This window comes from Serinus canaria, chromosome 4 (assembly GCF_022539315.1).
Source record: "Serinus canaria isolate serCan28SL12 chromosome 4, serCan2020, whole genome shotgun sequence".
Classification (NCBI taxonomy): domain Eukaryota; kingdom Metazoa; phylum Chordata; class Aves; order Passeriformes; family Fringillidae; genus Serinus; species Serinus canaria.
In genome coordinates, this window is record NC_066317.1 from 61,323,175 (window position 1) to 61,350,838 (window position 27,664).

Sequence of the window (27,664 nt, forward strand, 5' to 3'; positions counted from 1 at the left end):
CATTTCGTGGGAAGCTCTAAAGTCGTCCTCCCCCCGCCTCTTTTTCCCAGCCTCTGGAGACAGCCTTGGGACATGGACCCCGGCAACCCCACCAAAGTCCCCTTGGCTGCGGGGAGTCGCAGCAGGAGGGTTACCCTCTGCCTTTTCCCTTGGGACCGGGCGAGCCAGATTAGTGGAGGGGCAGCTCGGTCCAGAGCGCACGTCGGAGATCCGTGGAGGTTTGGGTGAGTACAGAGACGCCCCTGCGATGCGCATCTGCTGGTCAAGCTTCTCCTCCTCTGCCGGAGGATCCCTCCTTGTTCCCCTCTGCGGTACTCCTGGACAAGTTCCCCTTCCCCAGGCCCCGCCTCCCCCTCCCGCTGCGGAACGGGGGCACCGGTGGCTGCCCAGCGGGAGTGTCCGGCGGGGCAGGGGCGCAGCCGGGAGCCGAGCGGGCCTCCCCTCCACGGAGCGGTCTCGCTCCCTTTCCCGGAGTGACAGTGGGGACCTTTGAGATTAGGGCCTATTTTTGAAAGAACACGTAAAAAAAAAAAAAAAAACCCAAACCAAAAAAAAAAAAACCCAAAATTAAGATAAGGGAATAATTCCCTTTCCAACGGCTCCAGAAAGATGCAAACAGTCCGAGCTCTAAAATGGACTCTGGAAAAGTGGGAATGCTCTCTTACTTGGGCAGAGACCAAGGGCAGTCTAGTGAATTGTAAGCCGGGCGACAGAGCATTTGTCACTTGTTGCACAGAAGGGACGTTAATAAATATTATGACTTTGATGCTTTGCACATTTTGCTTGTTCCTGCGTAGGAAATACAGGTTTGGCCGATCGTTCTTATGCATTCATAAACCGTGAAATCTATTTGACTGCCAGACTCAGAAAATGTGTGCTTTCTGGAATAAAGAAAAAATGTGGCCGGTGATTGCTTCTGCGCATAACATATGCAATCTGCATATTGATAAAAGATATGCTTGTGTCCCATACCCATATTTTATGAAGTGTCTCTACAGTGTGATCATGCAACTTGTGTAATATTTTCTGCTTTCTACTTATAAATAGTTTAATAAAATCACCATGATCAAATTTGCTCTTGCTTTCCCCACCCTCCATCCATATTTCTTTAGCATAATGTATAACTCTTTGGTGTGCAATAATGCTGAACTGTGCTTGTGAAAATCGTGTCTACTGACATGTATTCATGAAAGACCAAATCAGGATGAGTATAATTCTATACCTGCAAATGCAACACTTGTACATGCATGTCCGTGTTTATTGGGGATTTTTTTAAGCTTGTAATTATGTTTACACACTTTTAAAATTGCTACAGTGACATCACTAACATTTCAGGCTTCCTATCCTTGCTGCTTAATATGATGATGAGAATAAAAAGGGCGCGTGTCTCCTTCAGCCATCCATCAGGGTAGGAAGCAAAAGAAGCACGCAATGACGGCATTTTCTTAATTTAACGCTAGAAAGGCATCCTTGGCCTTAGAAAGGCATCCTTACGTCTCTCGGAGGCACCTACTGGGAGGTAGCGGTGGCGGAGAGGTCCCCTTGTGCCGAGGGCTTTGCCATCCCGGGCTGTCCCCGCTCCGGGCAGGGGCCGTGCCGCAGCTCCCGGGCCGTCCCCGCCGGGGTTCAGCGTGGCCACGCCGAAGCGAAACCTCTCCTTCCTTCCCCCGCTGCCTTCTCTTCCTCTGCCATCTCTTTGCGGCACAGTAAATATTTTTTGCAGGCGGGAGAATGGAGAGACTTTGCCTGGGCAGGTCCTGATACCTTCCGTGGGTCAGGAGGGAGTTAAAACCACGTGTTTTCTACAGAGTTGGCTTTGAGACCAGGTTTAGACTAGAGCTGTTGGGGTGTGTTATTTTTTCCCACCCTTGGCTCTGTTTCTTTCCCAGGTACGTGTTTTTCTCCGAGGCGTCGGAGACTTCCAGCTCCAGAGCAGCTCCGCTCCATGCGGGGCGGCCGCGGGCTGGGGCCCCCACCCCACTGCCGGTGGGGTCTCTTCGGCTGAACAATTCTGGATTCCAGTTCGTGCCCACCACTGGCCGGGGATGGCCCCATGGCGTGGGGTGCCCGTGGGGTGTCCCCGTCACCATCTCCGACGGCTCCTGAGCTCGACAGCGGCTGCCGCGCAGAGGGCGGACAGAAATGGGGATTTAGGGCCGGGTTCCGTGGAGAATTAGCAGACTGGCTATATTTGGGGCCGAAATCGCGTATGTGAGTGTGACAAGAGCCTCCAGTGAGTCACGGTGCTGGCGGGCCGGCCGCTGCCGCCGCTGCCCCGCAGCCTCCCGCGCGGAGCGGAGAGGAGCGGCTTCCTGCAATGTGAATGCAATTACCCTGCCGGTGTTTGATGTCTCCCCTCGCTCTCCCTTCGCTGCCTCGATGTGTCGTAAAATAGAAGCGAAATGAAAGGCAGGCTCTATCGCTCGCACCCCTAACCTCTGCTCCTCTTTGCTTTTAAGGGCGGCGGTTTTTGGAGCCCGGATCTTTGCAGGGCACTGTTGACCCCCAGCGCTGCGGGCAGAGGTGGCTTTGGGCAGGGGCATCGTGCTCCTTTCTACGCGTCAAAAAAAAGCCGTGCTGAACAGATCGCTCAGATCTTGACACCTTCCTGAGAGATCAGACGGCATCGCTGGGGGTAAGGGAAATCTTGGCCAATATCTGCTTTTGGTTTATATATATAGTATTACACATATTTATAACTATATACATAGACCCTCGTATACATATATACACATATATATACATATATGTGTGTGTGTACTTAAAAATAGTGTTTCAGCCGTATTCTGTTCAGGTATTTACGTATAAAAATAAAACAAATCAAAGCTATATTATCATCTTCAGTAACTAGTCGTGAGCCACCAAAAAGCAAAAACAGTTCCTAGAAAGCAGTGTTGCTTTTTTGTGTCCAAAACTCCTTCAGGGGAGGGATGGTTGGAGCTACTTAGAAGCAATAATAAAACAAGAAAACAACAAAATAACAAACAAACAAACACCCCCCAGAAAATAAAGGGAAGATGATTAGGCCCCCCTAAACCTCTGTGTATCACCTTCCTCTCCTGCTCCTTTTTAGGAGAGGTGGGGGCCCGCTCTCCTTCCTGAGCCACCCAAAGTCTCCCTCTCTGATACCTCTCGTCCCTCTAGAGTTTGCCGGGTCTCTGCACAGGCTCTGCCTCCCCCAAAAAGTGGCAGGTACGTGGCAGGATCCAGGAGTGGTGGGTTGTGTCCCGCTGAGGCTCTCAGGGAAAAGCAGAGGGGACTCTTCAGAGTGGTGTCCCTGCTAGCCCCCATGCCTGGGTGGAGGTCCCATGCACATCTCACGGGGATAACCTTTTTATGGGAGGCCTCTGTGGCAGGGAACACGAAAAGGACAAGGACACGGCAGTGAGAAAGTTTTCCTTGCATGTAGAAAACCCTAAAGCCCCTCAAATGTGAGTTAAATAGCACTTGAGTGCAGCAACACTTTGTGGAGTCCTTCCTGAACCTGCAGTAAATTTTAACGGGTCCCTGAAGATGGGGAAACAGAGCAAATTATTTTTCTATCCAGCGTATTATCTTTATAAACCCAGTCCATCTGAATTCTTCACCATCAGTGAGACTGGAAAAGAACTTTTCCCCTCTCAAGGGCACTATATAAGCCATGCTGCATCCCATGAATGTGTTCATTATTCACAGATAGTCACTAAGTGCTTTGGATGGAAACTTCCAGCCTGTGGCATGTCCTGACTGCCCGTGATGTCTGTGTATTGCTCGTTAGAGATGCCATACAACTCGCAGCATGAATAGCACCGCTTAAAAGCTGGCTTCTTGCTAAGTGAGAGCTATTTTAACCCATGATAAATTATCGAACTGGAGAATGTCCTTGGGTATCTGAATATATTAACTAAGAAAACAGTTCGAGAATGATTTTGGGGAATATCTGTTCCCTTGCGTTAAAATCTCAGGGCCCTTTCAGAAATATTTAATTGTTTGACTGTAGATGAGGAGAGAGGGAGAAAATAAACCATCATCAAATTATATGAGATCTTAAAATAAAAGAGAGTAGTCCCTGTAGAAAATTAGATAGCAATTATAAAACAATCCAGTTTTAAAGTGACTTTTCTAGAAAGGTCTTTGGCATTGATTTCCTTATACAATTTTAACTTTTTTTTTTTTTTTTTTTTTTTTTTTTTTTTTAATGTACAGTGAGAAAATGCATGGTTTTATTGGTACTGGTTAGGGTCAGCCACAGGAGAATTATGGAGATCATGTGAAATAGGTGCCAATAAAGCTTTTATTATTGTTATACAGACAAAAGAGCATTATGGAAAGAGATCCTTACCAGACCTAACCATGGATATTTTGTTCTGTTAACAATCACACTGAAAATACAGAGACACTGTAAAAAAGAAAAAGCCCTGACTTTTCAAAGCTTTTCAGAACATTAACCTATTATCATGTAAGATTGTTGGAACCATTTTTCCCCAGAAAATTAAGGTGTCCTGAAATGAAGCACTGCACACAACTCATTATTTTACCTAAATCAAAAGAGCTAAGGAGCAAAAAACCAAAAATCTTGCACTGTCACAAGAGAATATGACTCTCAATTTTGAAATAACATTTAACATTTGATTTTTGTGTAATGCAACACTAAAAAAAAATCCAAATTATTATTTGAATAACAAGGTACTCTTTAGTTTGTTTGTATGTATCCACTGTTTGAATCTGACGATTTTCTTCCAAAACTTGAAGTTGAGGATTCTGAAGTAAAAATTAAAATGCTGTTCCCCTTCCTTTACTCAGTCTTGAATTATTTTAGCAGAGCACTACACTTTGTCAAGGACTGTAGTGAATGTCCACATGTGTTGATAGATTGGATTCTCAGATCAAACTTCAAAAACTGTTGGAGCTTAGTGAATTTCGTAAAAACTCATACCTTCTTAAATCTGATTGACTCAGGAGTTTTAGATTAATTCCAGGACAGAGCCAATTTCAATCAAAGAAAGTATTAAGAAGAACAGTACAAAACATTCTTTGTACTTTTACAGTTGTGTAAAAGAAAAATGGATTCACGGATCAAAGTTAGCCCCCAAATATTGTTAACACTGGACTAAAAATCATACTAGCTTTTACTTTGACAGGAAAATATTTCAAACCATGTATATACTATGGAGATAGTCTAATGTTCAAGAAAACTTCTGAAAATTACATTAAACTGCATGATCTTAAAAATCACATATAAATATGATTTATATTAATAAGAAGCAAGTGTGCTCTGCATAGATAGAAAACAGAAAGCATCTCCTTTCCACTGACTTTTGAGTCGTTCATCATAAAGGAGGACAACTATTCAACCCTTAAAACTGTCATTAGATCAAGGGAAATGTTTTCCCTTGTCATGTGAAAATTATGCTTCTCTAAATCATATTTGAGTAAAGCATACTTATTCCACCTCCAAACAAAAACTCTTTCACCAGTGATATGTATGCAAATGTAGAACCATAAGTTTTTGAGTAAGTCCAGAAATAAGCTTTTTAGAAATCCATAGTAGTTAGAGTTTATGTGAGTCATTAAATCTGGGGATGAATGTAGTTTTCAAATGGTTCTGCAATAGATTATAAATGGTTTTGCAATGCTCCAGCATGTGTGGAGATACATATCTGGAGATATATACAGTTACACACATATGAATATGTTTATTATGGTATACAAAAAACTACATTTTCATGCAGCATGAAAATAGTGTTGAAATGCTTTTAGAAAGGCTTGAACCAAGTCAAAATTAATATTGTAATGAAGTCAAATCCTAATGTAAATCCACAGAAACCCCAAATGCATTCACTTTCTTGTTCTGAATTATTTTGTTATCAATTCTGATTAGTCCTAGAAAACCCTGAAGCAGTAGGAAGGCCGGGTCAAGCACTGAGTGAACTTGGTGGTAAAGCTCTGTTTGCTTTCTCTCCTGGAGCAGCACTGGGAAGTGCTATCTTCCCCAGGATCTCAGTGGGGCTCAGCAGGAAACTCAACCATATCTGCTCCTTCTCATAAGATTCCCCTTTGACTGCCCAAGCTCCTTGAGTTGTGGTAGGATGGCCGAGCCAGTTCCCACAGCAATTCATTATGAAACCTGAGCACCTCAGCTCACATTCTGCCCTTGCCAGGACATGAGAAGTCAACCCAGAAATTTACACAAGCCTCTGGCTATGAATAATAAAATCTACACTGCAGTTAACTGAAATTGGAGCAATAAGTGGCCTTGCTGCAGGAAAATTTCCATATTAGGCTTTGTAAATGCATGTCTTGCCCAAAGGAAGCTGAAGTTCTATTTAAATGAAGACAGTACTGGAGAAGTGAGTGAGGAGAGCTGAAGGTGCAGCTTAGCTGTCTGCCACACTAAGTGGGAAGAGGTGCCACTGCTTCTTTTATGTTCTTCTCTCCTGCAAAATTCTCCCCCCACATCTGCTGGAGGGGTCTAATCAATCTAAGTGGAGGCTTCTATGTTTAACCTTTTCATCCTGTGCTCTTAAATACAGAGCATATCTAGCCAACATTTTCCACATGTTTAGGGGGCAAACATCATGCAGAAAAAGTCAGGTGAGTTGCTTTGTGGCCCCTTCCAGCTGTCTGTCTTGGGGAAGATTTCTTGGTGCTCCATGGCAATACATACCACAGTGCAGAGGTGTGAAGGCAGTTCTGCAAAGATGCAGTCAACTGCATTTAGTGAGGGGAAGAACTCAGCTGGAGGTGGCACTGCTTTCTTTAGCCATCAGTATGTGATAGTGTGGCCTCTCCACTCCAGGGCACAGATGACTTGGTTTTTGCCCTGCTCCAATGCTCCATATGGCTTGGCTTTCTTGTCTGAGTGTGCATGGGCAAGTTAAAAAGGATCATGGCACAGATTTGGGCATATGTTTGTTCACAGTCTTCACTGTAAGCTTATTCCCTGGAGGTTTTTGGCCCCTTCAGTCTGTGTCAGGGCATTTGGAGGAGGATAAAGCCCATAGACTGCTCCTAGTGGCTATCAGACCCCCCTGTTTTGGTGGGAAGAATCAAACCATGTCACACCATTTGCACTTAGGACTAGAGGATGGAACCAGCAAGGGTCCAACCTGAAGCCCACGACCCCTGTGGTGCATGTGGCAAGGGAGCCCAGTTTCCTTAGTGGGAAGAAGAAGTGCCCTTCTATCATGGTGTGCAGTTGTGGCAGGTGATAAGTTTGTGTAGGTGATAAGTACTTTGCAAAGAGAGTACTCCTTGCCTACACTTCCTCATCTCCCCTGCCAGCACCCTTGCAAAAGTCTGGCAAACACCAGCCCTTTTAGCAGTATTTATAGCTATATCTCTATCTGATGAGCTACTCTAAAAGTAGGTTAACTCAAAACATACTGCTTTGCTGCCTGGAAATACAGATGTGAAGGGATATCTGGTTCTAATATACAGATCACCTTATGGTGTGGCAGGTTTCAGTTTCCACAATAGAGAGTGCATTTGTGCTAGGAGTGATTTAAGCCATTTGGGACCTTCAAAAGCAGAAACCCTTCATGAACCTTATTGGAAATGACTACACTTGGTGAAAAAAAAAGGAAGGGAAACTAGAGGGGTGATCCAAGATCACACACATCTAAAGAGTGGAAAGGAAACCTTTTCAAATGTTGCTTTCTCACTGAAAATGCCTAAGATAAGAGTTTGAGAAGTATGTCCATTCCTCTGTAGAGCTATGAATTCCTGTTAATGCTAATGGAACTATAATTTCATTGCACAAAGCCACCAGATTTAGTAAAGACTAGTCAGTTTATTAAATATTAGCACTCTCAATCATTATACTTTCTACTACATTTTCCATTTTGCATTTCCCCTTTTGCCAAGGGAAGCAATGAGGAGGACAACTAAGCAGGTTTTTCCTTTCAGATACACCTGGTGGATTTCAGCTCTGATATTTCTCTTTCCCTCAATACACGGAAATCCCCTAGGAAGAGCAAAATATCAGCATAAAGATCATCTGTACAGATTGGAAAGAAGGATTTTGCCCTTGGGTCCACAAGTTGGAATGTTTTCTGCAGATCATAGACTCCATAAAACATATGTACTTAATAAATAAGCAAACAAGCTTGTGGTAAAGTGAGGCTTCCACGCAGTAAAGGAGAACAACATTTGACAAGTTGGGGTTGAAGGGTTGACATTTACACCCCTTGTATCCCAGAGCCACTTTTTTCAAATATCCAGTTTTCAGGTTCACAGCAACTGTGCTTAGGAGGTGCACAAGAGGAACTTTTCAGAAGCTTATACCAGGTGATCTGAAATGCTGCTTCTTCATAGGTCTGAGTGACCCCATGCAGAAAGTGCGTGGACTACCTTGCCAAATGGGGAACCTGCCTTGCCAAAGGGGGAACCAAATGAGCTGAGAAGCCTTTCCCTCATCCCATCTACCTTCTCACTGCCTGCACAGGTCAGCAGGGAAAAGAGCAGAGAGGAAGCAGTTAGAACAATGCCAGCACTTGGGGCTTTTGGCAGCCCTCTGCAGCGAGAGCTTGGGGTCTTTTTGCATCCATCTTCTGCAGAGCTGTCAGCAGGTAAAGCATTCTGCTGTGTCTTTCAGAGCTGCTGAAACATGATGTGCTCTGTCTCCACCTTTGGCAGAGCTTGCCTGACCCTGCCTTGCTCCTTGCTTAGGGTGAGGCAGATTCAATCCCCGTGGCAGCCCCGACAGGTCACCCAGGCTTGGTCAGGCCCGAGGAGCTGTCCTCTTACATTTAGCAAGAGGGAAAAAAGACACCAGCTGCTTGCAATTGCTGAGACTCTTAAGCACAGATTTTGCTTTCACAACTGAACGCTTGACAGTCATGATAGCCAGACTTAGCAAGATCTTATCAGTACCTTTGGCTGTCAGGCCAAGGGCCTGAGCACCTCCAGGTCTCCACACCAAGTCTCCACAGGGCTGGCTGGGATGGAGGATGTGTGTGTTAAACAAGGTGGCTCTCCTCAGCAGCAAGGACACCATTCCAGAGCCTTGCGGTCCCCACTCAGGGCAGGAGCCAGACAGAAGTCAGGTGTCAAGCCTGATAGATTATCTTGACTTTTACTGTGCAGAGAGGCAAGAGGGACACCTGTAGAGGGTCATCTATTTCCCTCTCTGTGCACCCCTACTTGGCAGGGATGATGGCTCCTGCAAGTGCTGCCAATATCGCTTTACAGGGCATTGACATTAAACCAAACACTGAACTTGATGCAGATAGAAAAAAAGCCCACCTTTATTTCTTTATTTTCTAGTTGTTTTTATCTTGTTTGGCCAGAATAACCCTTTCCCCTTCCTCCATTTGTGCCTCTTGGTGTAAAGAAAAGCAGAAGCAGACCAGGGACCTGACTCATCACTCCATCTTTAGCTTATCCTTCAAAATGTATGCCCATAGCCTCAAAACTATGTCAGTACAAAGCTGAATGGCAGCCATTCCCTTTCATGAAAGGCAAGTTCTGTGTAATTCTGACCAAATTATTACATGATACTGTGAAGTCAAAGTAAAGTTCAGTTGAGGATAAGAAACACAGTAGATTATATTTGCTTAGATTTGTTGTTCTTTTAGTCCACAGGGATAAAAAACAATGATTCATCTGGAACTCTTCATTTCCACCATAATTTAAATTCTTTTATTAAGTGCAGCAACCATATTATTCCAAGTCAACTACATTTGGCTATGTGTTCAATTCAGGAAAAAAAAATGGTGTGACAATGAAATATTTCCTTGGACTTTTTTTGTGGTAATCCAGGAAGTCTCGTGGGCACCCATCTCTGAGATCAACAGAGAATTAAAAAGAGACTATGACTCAGAGTCAAAAAGCGCCAGCATCTTTTTGCCTGATGCTGGGTTTTCCCTCTATCTTGTGCTGAAATTTCCAGTGTTTTTACATACAGGCTTTCCCTTTTCATATACCTACTAATGCTAGTTTAAAAACAAAACAAAACAAAACAAAACAAAACAAAACAAAACAAAACAAAACAAAACAAAACAAAACAAAACCCCCAAATCCACTGTGATCTGACTCAAAGAAGAGATACCTTAGCCTTATGAGGTGTAAATTCAAGTGCAGATTATCCATGAGAAATATGAGTCTGAGGAATCTGAACTACTTTTTTTCCATAAGGACCAAATCTAATGGTGGGTAGGAAAAATTAATGAGGATTTTAACAGTATTTGCATCTTGCTGATTCTAAGTAACACTCAGTATTTAGAGAGCTTTTGGAACCTTTCTGACACCTAACAAGGACTTGTAGATCCCTTAGATTAAATTTAAATTCAGATTAATGTTCTAGATTAGTTTGCTACTACCAATTTTGCAAACAAATTCCAGTTATTGTATCTGTACCTAATCAGATATTAATCAGGATGCAGATTATTTAAAATTCTACTACAATCAGAAGGATTAAGAAAAGAATCATAAAAATCTCAAGTCTGTCTTTCACAGAGTCTGAATCTGGGGAAATCTTTGACTGGTATGTAAGTTTATATGGCTTCCATTTAACAAGAGTAGTTTGGATCTGAATGAAATCTGAGGAAATAAATTATAAAACTGTGCCTCTCCTTGAGCTGAAATCTTCTACGTCTGACCTATTTCAAGGTAGTGATTTTGACCATAGGCCACATGTTCTTTGTTTTGAACTTATATCTGTTCTGCAGTCTTGTCTCATGTTTCTCCCATGTGCACATTTAGCCAGCCTTCCTTGGTATGAAACACTACACTTGCAAGGCAATTCATAGGAAAGAATTTTTGTGAGCAGGAATCAGCATTTTGCATCTTTTCCTTGTGTAAATTAAGTCAATAAGAAAATTGTCTGGTCATTCTGCACTAATTTTAAAAGCATATAAAATACTTCCCTCCCCACTGCTTTCGTTTCCTCTTCTAATCTTTCAAAATGTGTGCCTGTATTTACTTGAAGCTGCTATTAATGTAAGCAAAATGTAGGTGAAAATAAGGTGATGCAGAGGAACTTCTTTGCTAATCCTTGACTGGGGACATGATGTGTAGATACCTTTTAATCTTGCTTAAACACCAGGGCAGGGTTTGGTCTAACTGAAGACCAAATGGACCTTTTCACAGTGCACCTCAAGGCTACATCCCTCCCCTGACCAAGCACAGACCTCTGCAAAGTGCTCCCAGCCTGACAGGTGTGTTTTCCTCATTTCTCACTAAAAATTTATCCAAAGTGAAGCACAGGTGAGATCTGTGGTGTAAAACAACTCCAAAAGGGTTCTGGTGCTGCAGAACCCCTTGGGATGCTCCAGGTGTTGTGAGAGCACAGTGCAGGTAACTCATCTCAGACAAAAGGCACTGCTGAGGTCCAGGTGGATTAAGAGTTCCTTCTAGCAGTTCTGTATTGCACAATCCAAATGTACACTAAACTCAGAGCTGTACTTCTGCCAAGTAGCAATTTATAAATAAAAGGCTTCAGAGCAAGCCAATTTTCCTACTTAGTTTTAATAGCTGATACTCTGAAAACCTCAAGGCTAATTAAACTGTTCATTGTCCTGCTGCATTTAATTATTCAGATATTGATCTGACATCTTAATACACAAGACAAAATAGTGACACATTTTATATTTGGAAATGGAAAAAATAGGAAGCAGACCTGCTTTGAAAATCATTTAGCAGTTAAGAACTGAGCTCAAAAGTATTTCCAAGTGTTGATTTTTTTTCACAAACCACATAGACTTTTTGTCTACATTAAAAAAAAAAAAAGAAAAAAGAAGAAAAAGAAGTTAAAAAAGACAGAAGGATCCCTAACAACAAGAGTCCCAAACAAACAAGCAAAACCCTACAGAATTACCCATAAAGCAATTTCACACCTCAAATTTCACATCTAGGTGAAAAAATACCCTACACAGTAAATTACCAAATCCACGTGTCTCTACAAAGATGGAGACAAGTCATTTGTAAAATCAGAACAGCACAGAGTAATCCTGTGTTCAGTTCTGACCCTACATAAGACAGCCTCTGACCTTGGACTAATAAATATTTAGCTTGCCTTGTTCCTCCACAGCCTGAAAACTGAACCTCATGTTTCCTTCTTTTACTGTTGTCTTAATTTAGGTCCCTGTCTTTCTGATATGGGACTTGGTCTTGCTGGGTACTTAGCCTTGGGACTAAAATAGAACCCCATACAATACAGAAAAAGCTGCTCTATAAAGACAAACTTGTCAAGGTTCTTTTTTAGAAAGAATGAGTTTGTGCTCCTTCTCATTTTTTTTTTGCTTGTCTCTTGTTTTGTTGGCCTTTTTTTTTTTTTTTTTTTTTGTCCCCCATTTTAATATCTTGGAAATATCATCTTGTTCCTAGGAAGCTTTCTCATGACTTTTTTGGAAAAGCTATTTTCTCCTTCCCAACCACAATATGTGAAGCTTTTGGAGAATGAGAAACACAGATGTTCTGGGTCCACCAGCGTCACTTCGACTTTTATAGTAACATAAAACAGAAAAAGAGAACCTGGGTAATTCATAGTGGAAATAATCTATAATTTAACCATTTACAGCTGACCTGGACACCCTAATGTGCACAGAAACTCATGAATGTAGCACACAGTCTGTCTCATCCACAGGACTCTCTCTCAGCAGAGGCTCTGTGCCCTGACAGTGCCTAATAAACTCCACTGACTGTGAGGACAGCTCATGCTGACATGTCCTGAACATCATTAGGTTGTTTCAAGGCAGCTACTTAGTGTGTTTTGATATTCCCAAAGTCATCCAAGATATTTACATAGGACTTCAATTATGACCCAGGACTTCTGGGAGACTCTCATGGTGCTGGAGCAGGACCATTTAATGCTACATGGCTGGAGTGATACCAAACACATCACTGATTCCCACCATAGGCAACAATTCCCACTGGATTTGATTTGGCCTGCTGGATGCAAGCCCTATGGTCAGAAGACCCCTTGGAGGAGCGCTGAATCTCCTGCTATGGAGCAAGAAAAAGACAACAATCATGGAGCAATTCAGTTGCATTAGCTGTCCCTCCAGTGACACTTAGGCTGCCTTTAATTTGCTTCTGAGTAAATGAAAAAAGATAATGAAATTAGCAGAAGACAATGGGGTGCTCTTGACACCTCTGAAATGGAGATTTGCAAGAGAAATGCAGAGGGCTGACCCAGCTCTGGGGACCTCTTCATGCAAGGCAGCACAGACCAGACACTGTGATGGGAAGGGCAGAGACAAAGGGCTACAGTGAGGGAGCACAGGAGAGAGCACCAGGCTGCAGGAAAGGCTTCCTTCCTGTGCCATCATCCATGCCAAGGTTGTGCTTCCACTCAAGACTTTGATCTTGCAAACTGTTAAGGTCCTATGGCTGGTCATTAGATAGTTCTGGAACCATGTTTTTGTTGGAAATAAATTAATTTAATTTTTTTAAAAGCATCATGTATTTCAGTACAATGGCTCAGCAGGGGATTGACTTAAAGCTTGACAAATGGGAGATGTTTCATGCAAAAATGCAGCCTGCTCTGCCTTGCATCAGGAGGAAACATGGACTTTCCCTTAATTGGATCTAACATCAGTTATAGGTAAAATATCCATACAGGAATAGCATATGGCATCTGGTCATTATTGCACAATTCACTGGCTGGTAACTCCTATGCTGTGTCTCCAACTCAGAGTAACTGACACCAGATAATGCAATTGGGATTAATCCAGGCCTTATGAAGTGTTCCAAAAACTCGGAGCTAATTACTAGGCTTGAGATTCCCAGATTGGCATATGGTGTTAAAAAATGTTGTGCAATTGAAGGGAAAGCATAAATTTTGCAAGAACTGTATTTTGCCAGAAAACTTGTTTTCCCCTCTGATTATTTATTGCTAATTGCAGGGAAGTGTCGTACATGTGTCAGTGAGTTTCTTTTTGAATCTGCTAGTCCAGATCTTGCTGTCCTTTAAAAAAATTACCTTATACAAACCTTCACAAAAAAAAAAAAGGAATCTAGTTTCCAGTCTGGCAAGGACAGCAGAACTGACTGTCATAAACTATAGCAGATCACTTTGCAGTCACATTAAAATCAAGTTTAATAACGTTAAAGCTTGTACATGATGGGAAATTCCCCTTTAAATTCCTTCACCATGTGCTGCTTAAAAGTCAGCCATGAGTATTTCCCTTTAATTTCTCCTTTTCTCAGAATGGTTAATGCACAGACACAAGTTTTTAAAGGCTGTACTCAGGGTGGGGTGTTGGAAAGGGAGCACAAGGACCTTGTCTGTGCTGGAGTGAGAGAGTGGCATCTGCTGATAGATAGGAGGGACTGAAATTTCACTCACCAGAAACTGTTTTATCACAGTGATATTGTTCAAGAACTAAGTTGGTTGCTAAGCTTTTTCTCAATTAATCTTCCCTGCTTAGATTTTGGAATTACTGCTGGAATAACCTACTGGAGAGTTACAGAAATTTAGGTGAACCATTTATAATTTATTTATTTTTTTCACGGTATATCTCTTGACTGCAGCTGTCCGAGCCTTTCCCTCTGCCATCTAAACAGCACCATCTTCAGGCACATTTAAAACCTATCCATTACTCAGCGGTGAGCTAGCTGTTCCTGAACTGGGAATGCTCTTTTTCTGGTGCTGAAATTGCACATCTCCTCCTCCTCTTGTTTTTTCCCTGGGCATCGTCTTTAAGTCTTGACAGTTGACAAAATTACTCTATCATCCCAAGATGTGAGCACCAAACTCCTTCCAGTTGCACCCATTCTGTCTGTAGGATTGAATCTTTTATCAGCTGGACACTTAAATTTTCTTTAAAGAGTTTCACCATTATATCTGCTTCATACTGTTTATTTCTATCATTCACTGTGATTTTTTTTCCTGATCTCCTCTGTGGAAAGACCAAAACTATTTTCATTGGTATGTTCCAACAATACATTTCCACTTTCTGTTTTCACCCTTTAAAGAGACAAAGAGATTTCTAGATCCACTCCATTTTGTTATCTCCTTGTCTTGAACATGTTTTTAACACAAGTAAAATCCAGTTAAGTCAAAAGAAACACATAAGTTATTAGGCTCTAGCAATTATGTTTGTTTCATATATAAACAAAACAAGTCTCAGCTTGGTGAGTATTAAAACCACAGGAGCACGCAACGAGAGCTAATTCAATACCTTTATAATGCCATCATAACCACCTACTGTTATTTCTGCTCAGTAAAATGTCATTTGCATGGTTTGTTTCTTCCTCTCCTTTTTTTTAATAGTCCAAAGACAAACAAACAGAAAAAAAATCTACACAGCAGGTCTGTGTTCAGTCACTATGCAGTTTTCTGGAGTTGTTGGAACAGAAAGCAGACAGGCAGAGTCTCATCACCTTCATCCCAGTACCCACCCATGGTCACTGTGCAAGGTGGAGTGCAAAGCGTCTCACTCAGTTACTCTAAGAAAGACAGTAACTGCTTCTGCCCTTCGCTTGACAGCTAGTAAAAGACAGGGAGACGCAGTCCCTCCTTGCTGCCCTCTCCTTGCGAAGAGGAGGACAGTGCTTAACTTCAAGGAGGGTGTTCACATCCAGCGTTGCCTCCACTGAGTTTCCCCCGACTCCGTGGGATCTCTCCAGCTGTGGCTAATGCGTCTTGCAGCGCTGATAGAGAAACCACAAGTTCTCCTGCCTTTGCTTCATTAGACAGACCAACCACGTGGTGACGCTTGAGGTTTTCGTTAGTCTTTATCTGGGAAAGAAAAATTCCTCAGTACTAAACCCGGTGGATTTGCCCATTTTCAGTTTTACTGCGAGAGATAATTTTGTCGAAGTTTCACGTGGGAAACTACAGTTAGCGTCTGCAGGAAATGCTGCAGCAGGCAGCGCTCGCCACCTTCCAGCCGTGATCCCAAAGGAAAGGAGGGCACAGATGCGCCGGGGCCTGTCCCGGCGTCCCGGTGTCTCTGTGTCCCGATGTCCCAGTGTCCCGGGGTCCCGATGTCCCGGTGTCACGGCGTTCCGGTGTCCCGGTGTCCCGGCGGGGGCCCCGGGGCCCGTAAGCGGCGGTGGGTGTGTGATCCAGACGTGCAGCTCCTGGGACACTGCATTTCCCTCGAGAAACAGCGGTTGTTGCTCGGCCCTGCTCTGGCCAGGCCGGGCCACACGGGGCTCGGGCGGGGCACGGCGTTTCCCCGGGAAGCGGGAGGGAGATGGGGAAGGAGCCCCGGCCCTCGGGAGCCGCAGGCCGTGCGGAGGTCCGAGGCTGGGTGAAGCATGCCCTGAAGGCCGGGTCCCGCCGTATCTCATCCCGGCGGCCCCGGGGCCGAGGCTGAGGGAAGGAGCCGTGCGGAGGGATGAAACTCGGCGCTGAAGAGGATAGGAACTAAGCTGGTCGTAATCAAGGGGCTTTGAGATGCCTTACAGCCAAATTCTTGTGTCCTACTGTTGGGGGAGAGATCGCCCTTGTGTATTAATTTAAGGAGACGAAAGAAGCAGCGGTACCGGCCGGGAGAGAAGGGGAAGGGTGGGAAAGCACCGAGGCCAGGCTGGAGGAGCCCGCCGAGGGCAGAGGCACAACGCAGAGCCCCCCTCAGGCCCGGGCTGATGCTCAGCCCCTCTCCAGGGCCACCCGGCTCTGTCTCCGTCCCGCGGGTCCGGCCCGGTTCGGCAGCCGCAGGTTCCGCTGCTCCCGCAGTCCCGGCCCCGGGCCCGGGCCCAGCTTTGAGGTGAGAGCAGGGATCCATCCCCACGGCGGCGTCCCGACAGGCCGTGTCCTTCCCCACGAGGGCAGCTACCTTCCCCAGGGAGGGCAGGGCACATCCCCAAGGTCCCCCTGACAGAGTGGTCCCCGAACAGGCCCCGGAGCGCCTGCCGCTCCCCCTCACTGCTCCAGTGGCACCGGGGCTCGGGGAGCTGCGCCTGGGGCCCTTTCCGCTCCTGATAATAAACATGGGTTGAGGAAAAGCTGCTTCTTTTCTTTTCTTTTCTTTTCTTTTCTTTTCTTTTCTTTTCTTTTCTTTTCTTTTCTTTTCTTTTCTTTTCTTTTCTTTTCTTTTCTTTTCTTTTCTTTTCTTTTCTTTTCTTTTCTTTTCTTTTTTTTTTCTTTTTTCTTCATCCTCTCCTCTCCTCTCCTCTCCTCTCCCTTTTTTCTTTTTCTTTTTCTTTTTCTTTTTCTTTTTCTTTTTCTTTTCTTTTTCTTTCTTTAACCTCCTTTTTTGGTCTGGTTTTGTCCCTTTTTAACTCTGATTCTTTTACTTTCTGAGATAAACGCGTTTTTCAAGTTCATTTCGTTTTGCCAGACGGTCTCGGCCCGGGAGCCGAGGTTCCCGGCCTCCCTTCGGCAGAAGCAGGGAGGGGCTCGCACCTTTCCCGACGCCTTTGCGGAGCCGAGCCCGGCCCGCCCCGCTGGACGAACGGGACCACCGCGGCCGCGTCCTCAGCGGAGAGGCGAGCAGGGATGGAAGACAGGAGACTAAATTTCTGTCTGCACAAAGCAGCTTCTCTTCACAGCTGGGAGGTGAATTCGATCCGTCCCCAGCCAGCCGGGCTACCCCCCCGCCCAAGGGACCCCAGAGCCCCGCTGGAGTGAGGAGCGCCCGAGTCCTGACCCGCCGGGGGCTCTTCATTCGATGGCTTTCCCTCGCCCCTCGATAACTTGATATTCGTCTTTACAGGAGAACCCAGATGCCGAGTGAGGGTATCCTCACAGAGCCTTCCTAAAGGAAGGAATAATTTTTCTTCAGGCATCTGTCTCTTTCCTTCCTTTAGCTTCATCCCAAAGCAGAGGGGTATGTTTTGTTTTGTTTTGGTTTTTGTTGTTGTTTGCTTGTTTGTTTGTTTGCTCACCTATTTTTTCTTTAAAGTTATTTTTAGACGTGTCTCTGTCTTTATTGGCTGTTCAGAAAAATTCCACAGTATTCAGTTTTGTTCAAATAAAAATCCTTTTTTTTTTTTTTTAACACTCCCAGGGATGGGACCAAACACAGATTTGTCTTCAATTAAGTCACAAAAAGTAGGTTGCCATCCAAGATTAAATTCCCAGCTACACAGGTGTCATGTAGGAAGACCTTGCATCCAGGTGTTCCCTACTCTTTTCCAGGTTTGACCTTACAAAGGTGAAGGTATTTTAAAGTAAGTTTTGATCCTTCTCTAGTATGCACATCCTCTGTCATTTTTCTGTTCTAGAGCCTTGCATAGATCCAAGAAACTTCTACCTGCTTTTGTTGTTGTTGTTGCTGTGTCAAAAATCAATACCAGAACAAGTATATTTCTCAGAGAAAAGCCACACAGAGGAGTGCCCTGCTCCCTGTGAGCCATGACACAGCATCTGAGCCTGGGCACTGAACTCTCCAAGAAATGCCAATCACAGCTGAAGTGCTGCACTCAGTTTGCAGCAGGTTTTCTCCTCTCACTTCTGCACTAACACCTTTTTTTCTCTTTCCCTCATCAACGGGACTCTGCAGAGCCCTTCTCCAGTTAAGCATGTTTGTTACTACGCCACATTTTGCGTTTACCTGATTTTACTCTGCTTTCACTTCCCTTCATATCACTCCTCTGAAATTTTGTTTTCTTCAAACCCAGAAGTGGTGGTGTCTGTACTCTGTTCTTTCACATAATATTGTCAACAGAAACAATATTTTTAAAAAGAGACAGGTTTAAATAAAATGTATAAAGGATAACCAGAACAAAACATGCACCAGATCCTTCCATTCTTCAAGGATCTCTTTTGCCCTTTTTGGGGTCTTCTGAAATTTTCAAGATGTTATTTTTGTCTTTTGCCCTTTTTGGGGTCTTCTGAAGTTTTCAAGATGTTATTCTGAGTTAGCTTTTATCAGGAATCTCAGATGTTATATCAGTATATATTTGACAGAATTTCCTGCTTCATAGAAAACAAGCCCTTAACTAAAATCTCTGCAGCAACAGAGAAGCTAATCTGACTCTTCTGTGCCAAATCTAGAATATAATTTTTTCCAAAGATTAACATTGTTTGTGCTTGTGCAGCTTTGTGGGATACATACTCTTCAGGTAGCCTGTAACCTCTGGCTGTTTCCTGGCAATGGGATAGGTTGTTAATGGACCCTAATATTGGAGAGATGCAAATCTGTTCATACACTGAATATCTTGGAGTTTTGCCTTTCAGAGCTTTTCCAGTTCTGTAAGATATTTAAGCTTCTGAAATCAATTTTGGTCGCTTGGGAACTCATTCATATAATGTGAAATCTTACCTACAAAGTTCTCCAGCATGAGGAAATGCTGGAACTAACTTTGCAAATTTGTTCTCTATGATCATGTTTTGGGAAAGTCAGACCTACAAGCAATTAGTATTAAGAACACATGAAAAAATTAAAGAATACTGAAAGTCATTGCCCAGACTTTGGTTCTCCAAAACACGAACCACATGTCTTCAGGGTCTAGGTTTGAACATCAAGCTGAGTTAATTCAGATCTAATCCTACATGCAATTATGGATAATTTACAGGACCAGTTCCATGCCCCACTAGTAGAACTGTAAGTTTGCGGTGTCTGCATCTTTTGGTGAGGAAAAGAAAATTAAGCGTAATGCAAAAACATTTGTATCTCTCATCTGGATGAAAGTATGATGTGTGTGGCAACATTATTTCTGTCATGAAATAATTTCTCTGTCTTTTAAGAGACTTTCTCACTGTTTTAAGAGATTTGGTATGCAGATGCTAAGCAGGATTGGCCACACACTTACTCTCAAACAGTCCAAGTGCCTCTCTCCTACCTTGGCCATATCACATCAGCCTTTGCTTGCCCGGGGGCTGCTGAATAATCCAAATTCCCCATATAGAGAAAACAAGGTGTCTTGTGCTGTGGTGTGATCACACTCACTGAGTCACTCTGGGGAATAGCTGCCCCAGATTTTCAGATTTTTGTAGGGATTCCATTTTTTCTTCATATCCATTGTTCACAGGAGCCACATCCTTTAGTGCTGCAATTCATTTCCAGAGCACTGGTTCCCTCCCTGCTCATCTTTCCAAGGTACGTGCCTCACAGCTCCCAGCCTAATGGCATTTTGACATGCTGCTTGCAGAGTTGGGAAGCTTGGCTGCCCTCATAATGATCAACAGGAAAGAGTCTACAGGATAACGGAAATCTGGAAAACATGAGGGGTGAATGATGTGCCTTTGTTTAAACTGGAGAAAGAAGAGAAAAAAAAAGGAGTAGAAAGACAGGGGACAACAATGTTCTATATGTAAAATATGGCTACAAAGTTGTTGGTAACTTATGAGCAGCTGAAGAAGAATGAGAAAACATACATTTGCAGCAAAGAAATCTAGGATAAATATTAGAAACAGAGTCTGTTACTTAAAAGGGTATCCAAGAAAAGGATTTGATAAAAATCTCAGGATTTACAATACAGAAATGCAGATCAGAAGAAATATCCACCAGGGATTATCTAAAGTGATTTACTTAACTTTGATGCAGAGGGTGGAATGGTGGGAGAGTGGCCTGGATGATTGGATGACTTCTCTTTCAGAGCTTCACTGCTACCAAGCTATCTCACCCCCTGAGGCAAGGCAACTCTTCAGCTGGCTGACAGCTGATGCAGGATGGAGATTAAACTCAGCTGAGGATTGACTGTGGTGCTAGAAATATGTTGATTCATGTGGAATTCAGGCTCTTAATTCACACCCAAACCAGCAGAGCCACTGCTGCCTTCAGTACCTTAGCACCGAGTTCTTATCTGGCAGGCACTAACATGTCCTTTTTGTTACATTTTGAAGAAGTATCACAAGATTTGCCTCTTACCAAATCCATTCCATCTCTGTGAAATATTATGGCTATTTCAGTGTGAGCTGTATGGGAGTCAGAGATCAGAGTGGCACAGAAGATGATTAGGCTATTAAGTTCACTCGGTTATTAAATAAAACTATTAAGCTTTTCATTCTCTCCTTTGTGGTTTCATTTGAACAATTGTTACCCAGGTTTTGGATATTGAAATTACTGCCAAAGAAATGGTCTCAGTGGAGAAGAAACTATGCAAAATGGACCAACTAATACGAGGGAGACCTGCATTTTACTTTTTTCAAACAGAATTACTGGAATAAGAATTCAAAGAGGAAGCACAGTACTGTTTTTCTAAATTCTGGTCACAGAGGTCCTTTTCATGGAAACAGAGAGGAAGGGATCAGCTTCACTTTTTGACTGCATTCATTTTTTTATTATGCTCTGGAATAGATTAGGAGTGCTTATACAGACAATTATGGCACCTCTGATGGGGCATGGCAATAAACTGGAGGGACCTGGTAACTTTTTCTATTTTCATATTTGTCTGCAGTGTAAGGGGGAGAATGAACACAAAGCAGAATGTGGTGGAAGGGTGGATGGTGAGGAAGAGAGCAGAAAAGAAAATTGGTGGATGTAATAAGGAGAGAAGGACAAAACAGTGGCACGAATCAAATGGGCTTGGAGTCTGTGGAAAATCACTACTAAATTCTCTTGTGGTGAGTAGAATGTAGCTGAAGAGGTGAGGGAAGTAAGGATCTAAGTAAGAGAAGAAGCAGGCAGAGACATGGACCTGGCATGGGCATGGCTGGAATTGGCAGAGGAAGGTGGCAGGATTTGCTCATAACAGCCCCTGGGCCTTCCTTCAAATGTTGCTCCAGGAGTCACAGCCCATGTCTGTGTGTGGATTTTGGGCTCTTCACAGCTAAGCCTTGGGGTTGGAGGGTGGGGAAGCAGGATGCTTAATGGGGATAAGCAGGAAGGAGAGACAAGAGCCCAAGTTAACATATGACTCAGCTGAGCAGGGCAGGGGAGCCCTGAGGACAGGGAGAGCAGTATGACAGGACCCTTGCTGCCCCACTCAGCTCTTCCCATGCATCTTCCCACCCTTTCCCTGTAACACATCGGGCCAAGGGGCCTCAGTGCCATCTCCTCCTGCCTCCACCACTCACAAGAGCAGAAACAAAGCCACCCTTGGCAGCTGGCACTCTCCCTGGGAGGGGAGCAGAGCCAGTACTATTATTAATCTGTTCTATGAATAAAGTGTCAGGAGGAACCATCCCTGCCCTAGGGCATCTCCGAGAAGCTGCAGTTCAGATGTGTTCTGCACTGGGTATGCACCTCAAAATGGGTCAGGAGAAGCTGAACTAAAGCCTGCCTGTCTGCAGGGATTTACCCACTAGGGATCCTCTCCCAGCAGAGTGCCAGACCTGCAGCCACAGCAGAGGGAAAGTGAAGGCTGCTATTACAAGGCTCCTCTGAAGACTGGGGTGCTTTTAATTTTAGTCTGGGAACTTCCCCTCATTACCCTTCTGACAGGATGGGTGCAGACAGCATTAGGGATGCTGGGCTAGACACTGGCCCCAGAGGAGAGGAATGTCCTCCTCCTCCTCCTCCTCCTCCTCCTCCTCCTCTGCGGCAGCACCCCAGCACAGGAGGAGGCACAACAGCACTTCCAGTCAAACACCTTCCCTTGCAGGATTTCAGTTTCCCCAACCAAAGGTGGCTGCAGGAGGGTAGGAAGCCTCCACCCCATGCTCACCCCGGCTCCCCACAGCCCTGTGAATGAGTCTGGCTGGTGCCTTTTCCCAGGGCTAAAGGGGATCGCTGATTAAAGGGGCCTTCTGACCAGCTTTCCCCTAAAAGGAGCTTACAAAGCCCGTTTGTTTAACCTTTTCACAGCAGCTTGACCCTGTCATGAAGAACAAATCACTCCCAAACAATGTTGAAGTGTGGGACCGACGGAGTTGCTCCCAGCCTCTTCCTCCTCTGCCATTGCAGTTGGGATGAGTCCAGCCCTGGCTAGGAACAAGGAGCCTTTTCTGCCTCCCACCAGCCCCACAGCTCCCAGCAGCAGCTGGGAAATGAGCGCTGGCTGTGGGTGCCTGTGCTGAGGGCACAGATGTGGCACTGCCAGGCCAGCCTGCTTCTCACCTCCCTGAGAACAGCACAGGTTCTTGTCTCCGTTTGGATTTTTGTGTGTGGTTTTTTTTTTTTTTTTTCTGAATATCGGATGTACTTAGGGGATTTTTCGTTTTTTTCCTGGTTTTAAATCCTCTGTACAGCTTTTGGGTTTTTATTGCCTGTTTTACACATTTTGTGTACACCTTTTGTGTACTTTTCAGCAGTGAAATCTGAGGATAAATAGACTCACTGGTTAAGTTTAGAAGAAGATCTTTAAATTTTGTTACATTGCTTGTTTTATGGATAGGGAAGGAACTGTTCAGTTAGAAATAACAATTATATGCTTATTGAGATTCTCAGATTTTAAACAATAGTTCTCTTCTCCCTTAAAACAAATTATCAAAGCAAGAATGCATAAATTGGACAAAAGTTATTATATTCCAGTGTTTTCATGAAGTGATTTTCTACATGAACAGGAAAATGAATCTTAATTGCTTACCACAAAAATATCCTCAGGCGCTGGTAGTACAATTAAGAGTTTTTCTTTAAATAGCATGCAAGAAAATGCAGTACATATGGTGCCATTAGCAACTTCAAACAGTATTTGGATATTCATTTAATTTAAAACAGCATGTGCTAACACAAAACTTAGCAGTAATAATAAATGTAAACTTGGGTAAGAAAGTAAACAATGCAATCTCTGTTGAGTGTGTAAGCCATTAATCAAAACCAACAGAACCAGATTTTGATAGCAAGTATAAGAACAAAATATTTTGTAATAGCTATTTTTAAAGTCTTGTTTTGTTTGGCTTTGATTAAAAAAAATGTACAGAATTGTGTTTTATTGTGATCAGTAACTTTGCCTTTGTGAATACTGAAAAATGGACAGTACCAGAACAAACTAAATGTATGAAATGAGGAACTAGATAAAAGTTGGATAACTTTGTATTTCTGTTGCAACTGTCTATGTAAATTTAAACACCACACTGGTTCTTTGTGTTTTTACCTGATGTTCTGTGAAGAACACAACAGATACAACCCAGGGTGCTGAGGGAGACATACTCAATTTAAAGGTCCCATGGAAATCTAGCTGTGTTAGTGGCCAGGTGCTTAAATAAAGATCCTTCCTGTAAAGCAGACTAACCTATTTAATCTCTGCCTTAATCCTGATACTTTTAAAGAGTGAGATGCTACTGAAAGGAAGATTGTTTGTTTGTCGAGGATAACACAACATAGGCCATTCCCACTTGCCCTTGGAGGGGAAAATATTCGTTTTCCATCTCAGTGAATTTTATAAAACATTGCCAGCTGGGAGAAAAAATAACTGTAGTGGCACTGACCTAGGAGGTGTAATATATCCACATTGAAACACTTCAGGAGATGCAAACAGGATGGGAGTATTTTACAGGTTTCCTTCTTGTAGAGGAAGTTCCTTATTTTCACTGTCTCCTCACCACAGCAGCTCCTGTGAGTCCTGGAAAACCCTGCAGAAATTCATGTTCCCTGCTCCCTTTCGGAGCCTGGCCCTTGCTGCAGCTCCTGGGCTTTCCTTCTCAGATGGGGGAGATAGTCGATGTTCCAGGGAGTGAGGCACAGCAAAAGATAATTCTTGACCTGATGACAAATGAGTCACTGGTGGGCAGGGGGCTGTGCCTCCCTCGGCCAGGAGCCCAGAATGTGAGTCCTGCCATGGAGCACGGTGCCCAAGCCCAGCTTTGGGGAGCAGGGTCAATAAATTAGCAAATTACAGTGCAAACAGGAAACATTTTCTTGGCAAGGAGAAAGCATGCATCAAGCCACCCCACCGTTAAAAGGGAAGAGGTTTTGTGCAGCGCAGGAGAGAGCCATCAGTCTTGCTGGCATGTACGTCCTTCTTGCTGGAGCTCTTCCACTTTGTATGAATAATTAAATCATCTTTGGAGCAAGGACTTGACCCTGCATCTCTCACATCCCAGGTGAGCACCCGAACAACTGGGCAATAGACTCAATCTCTTGCTCTTCTCTCCCTGGCCCAATGAATATTTAATTGCCTATACAAAGTGAAGCAGCTCCAGTGGGAGGGAGTGAAAGCCAGGCACCTCACAAAAACTCTGTAGCTCCGTGGCCCATCGTTTTTTCCACCAGTTTGAGTCCCACAGTCAAAAGCCCTCAGTATGTTGGAGTGGGGGCAGTGTTGACTGGATGCTCCCCTCTAGCAGAGTCAGAGATGGTGGGAAGGAGGTTCTGTCTTCTCACCTTTCCACCCATAACACGTACCCACCTACATAACTTATTTTACAGCTGATGATCTTGATGGCCACCCTTGATGTATTTGCCCAGCAATTTAAAGCAGTCACCTAGGCAGAAGAGTCTGGCAGAACCTGCACATCCCAGCAGATCTGCCAGGGCACACACTCCTGCTTCTGCTCAGGTTGGTGACAAAGACAAACAGATGAAGTGTGATGGTGGCACAGACCACGTGCCCACTGGTGGGATCTTAAGTCCTGAAAGGTTTAGTGTCTCACATGGCTACTGCTTTCACACTCAGTGCCTTACTTTATCCACTGAGGGATGTAGAGCGCAATCCAACACATCCCAGCAGTAAAAAGCATAAGGAAGAGCTGCAGGGAATAAGAATGCAAAGAATGAGGTCATTCTGCCCAAGGCGCAATTTTGGTTTTTTTATAATTCCACAGGAAACTAGGCCATCCAGTAAGGTTTTTAAAGCTAATGCAGATTTTCAAAAGAAAGCACAGCTGATGTTTTTTTAAAAAATGTGCTGAGCCAGAAAAGATGCTACTCAGGTATTTCTGTAGCCTATCAAGGTCAGAGTGGAATGAGAAGTGCCCTCTTATGAAGAATCACTCCTAGTCTCACATGGTCCTGAATTGCCTCAGCAAACATTTTGATAGAATTTTTTTTGCTTTTAACAGGAATAAGAATTTAGAGAAAAACTTATTTGCAACTGCACCAGAAATTCAACATTGGAATTGTGTAGGAAAAAGTGAGGAAGGTATTTACTTGTTTAAAAAAGATAATTGCTTATAAATTGCTATAAAATTGCTGCATTTTGTCAGGATATTGCATCATTTTTCCCAACAGATGTTCTTTTGGGAACATTTGGGTATCTATCATCATCTCAAAGCATTACAAATCAAAACACTGTGTATTTAAAAAAATAAATTAGATTTTTTTTTGTTTTATTTTCCTGTTAAAAATTATTAAAACCACTCAAATCTAAGGGTAATAAAGAGGGGTATTCATGCTATGTCTGGGCTTTTTAAGGAGGTCTTTGTGTTGGAAGTGAGTCTCCCCACGGGTAGACAACAAGATTTAAGACCCTTGAGGCAGTGGTACTCCAGTTATCCTCTGGAAATGCCTGATTCTACAGCCTACAAGATGTATCCCCTTGACATCATGCCTCAGGTGAGCTGTGAGCATTTGGCTCTCTACTCTCCCAATTTCCCTGTCCTGGCCACAGGCTGCAGACATGGAGCTGAGACACCTCTGATTCCCCACTCCTCCATTCCCAATTCGGATATTAGAAATTACTTTCTGTTTTTAAAGTGTCTTTCCCAATTGCAAAATTAACTCCTGCCTGCTGCAGAAGGGAGATTAAATCTGGGGACTCATTGGGAAAGCACTATCACAGCAGGAATATCACCTCTCCATCAGCAGTACTGGCAGGTGGAAGAGAAAGCACAGGCACAAGGAGTTTTCTGACTTTGGGAACGGGCAATTTGCTAAGCACAGACTTGCATCACTTGCAATGAATTAAATTATCACTTGATTTTACCATTCCAGACCAAACTTGCTTAGCCATGGTTTTTTGCCTATTTTTCTGCAGTGAGACTCAGTCCTGTCTCCCAGAGCTTGTCGAGAGAGATGATGGCAGAAAGCGATGAGTCAAGAGCAATCAGATCAAGAGGGTCATTTCACAGACACACCAACATGGCTGGGAGCATTTTCTGATCCTTTCCCTCTTCAAACTGCAGGATGAGTTATCTTTGCTGAGTGTGTTCAAACTAACCTTGGAAAAGGGCTGTGAAAGGGCCTGGAAATGGTGTTTTAGCTTCTGCAGGGGATGAGAGACATACAGACAAAGCATCACTGCAGCCACAACCTCTTGTCACAGCCCCACAGCACAGCACCATGCAAATACTCATCTTTGTGAGACCTACCTGGCTGGCCAAGGACTCAGCTTTTCCCTGCCATCCCTGATTCCCACTGCCCAATATTCCTCAGCCACACTCAGGACATGGATCTGGCATGCTGTATCTATGAAAACTGTGTTTATTTTATGTATTTGCCTGTGTGCTGTTTGTCTACTAAATTAGGAATAAGGCTCTTTGAAATTGCCAAGTTTCACTCTCTGAGCACATCTTCTGTTTCTGCACTCATGGCTGCTGTCTGCCAGCTAAGGATTCCCTGCAAACAATTCCTTATTCTCCTGTTGCACTGATCTATTGCTTGTGAAGGATTCCCAGAGCAAACCTTCCTAATGCTGATGTTCAGCCAAGGACAAGGGCTAGTTTTAACACTATGTAACCTAATTTACAGTGTGTTTCTTTGCCTTCAAAAGGAGCTTTAAGCTCCTTTGCCAGTGTCACCATCTCAGTTTTGTCAGGTCTGTGGGCAATGCAACCTTATTCTCCCTGTGCTCCAAAGCACCCTTCAAAAGGAGCATTTATGATGAGTTATCACAGACAACATCCTTCCAAAATGTAGTGCATTGCAAGTAGAACAGAGAGAGGATAACTGCCTTGAAAAATCAACAGTCAAACCACGCTTGTGCCCAGTGAGAGCTGGCCTTCACAGGTGAAGATGAAGATGCACTCTGATGCTTGGAGGCAGGAGGGTGGTGAGCAGAGCATGAAGGGTAGGTTGCACTCATGCTT

General features: G+C 43.8%; 1 long non-coding RNA gene across 1 annotated transcript; it reads left to right on the forward strand.

The window, feature by feature from the left end:
* The first annotated feature begins 59 nt into the window (after positions 1-59).
* LOC127059535 (uncharacterized) lies at positions 60-27,375 on the forward strand. The gene is made up of 3 exons (XR_007777463.1): positions 60-224; positions 2,460-2,635; positions 26,614-27,375. It is a non-coding gene; the product is annotated as an uncharacterized LOC127059535 (long non-coding RNA).
* The last annotated feature ends 289 nt before the right edge of the window (positions 27,376-27,664 follow it).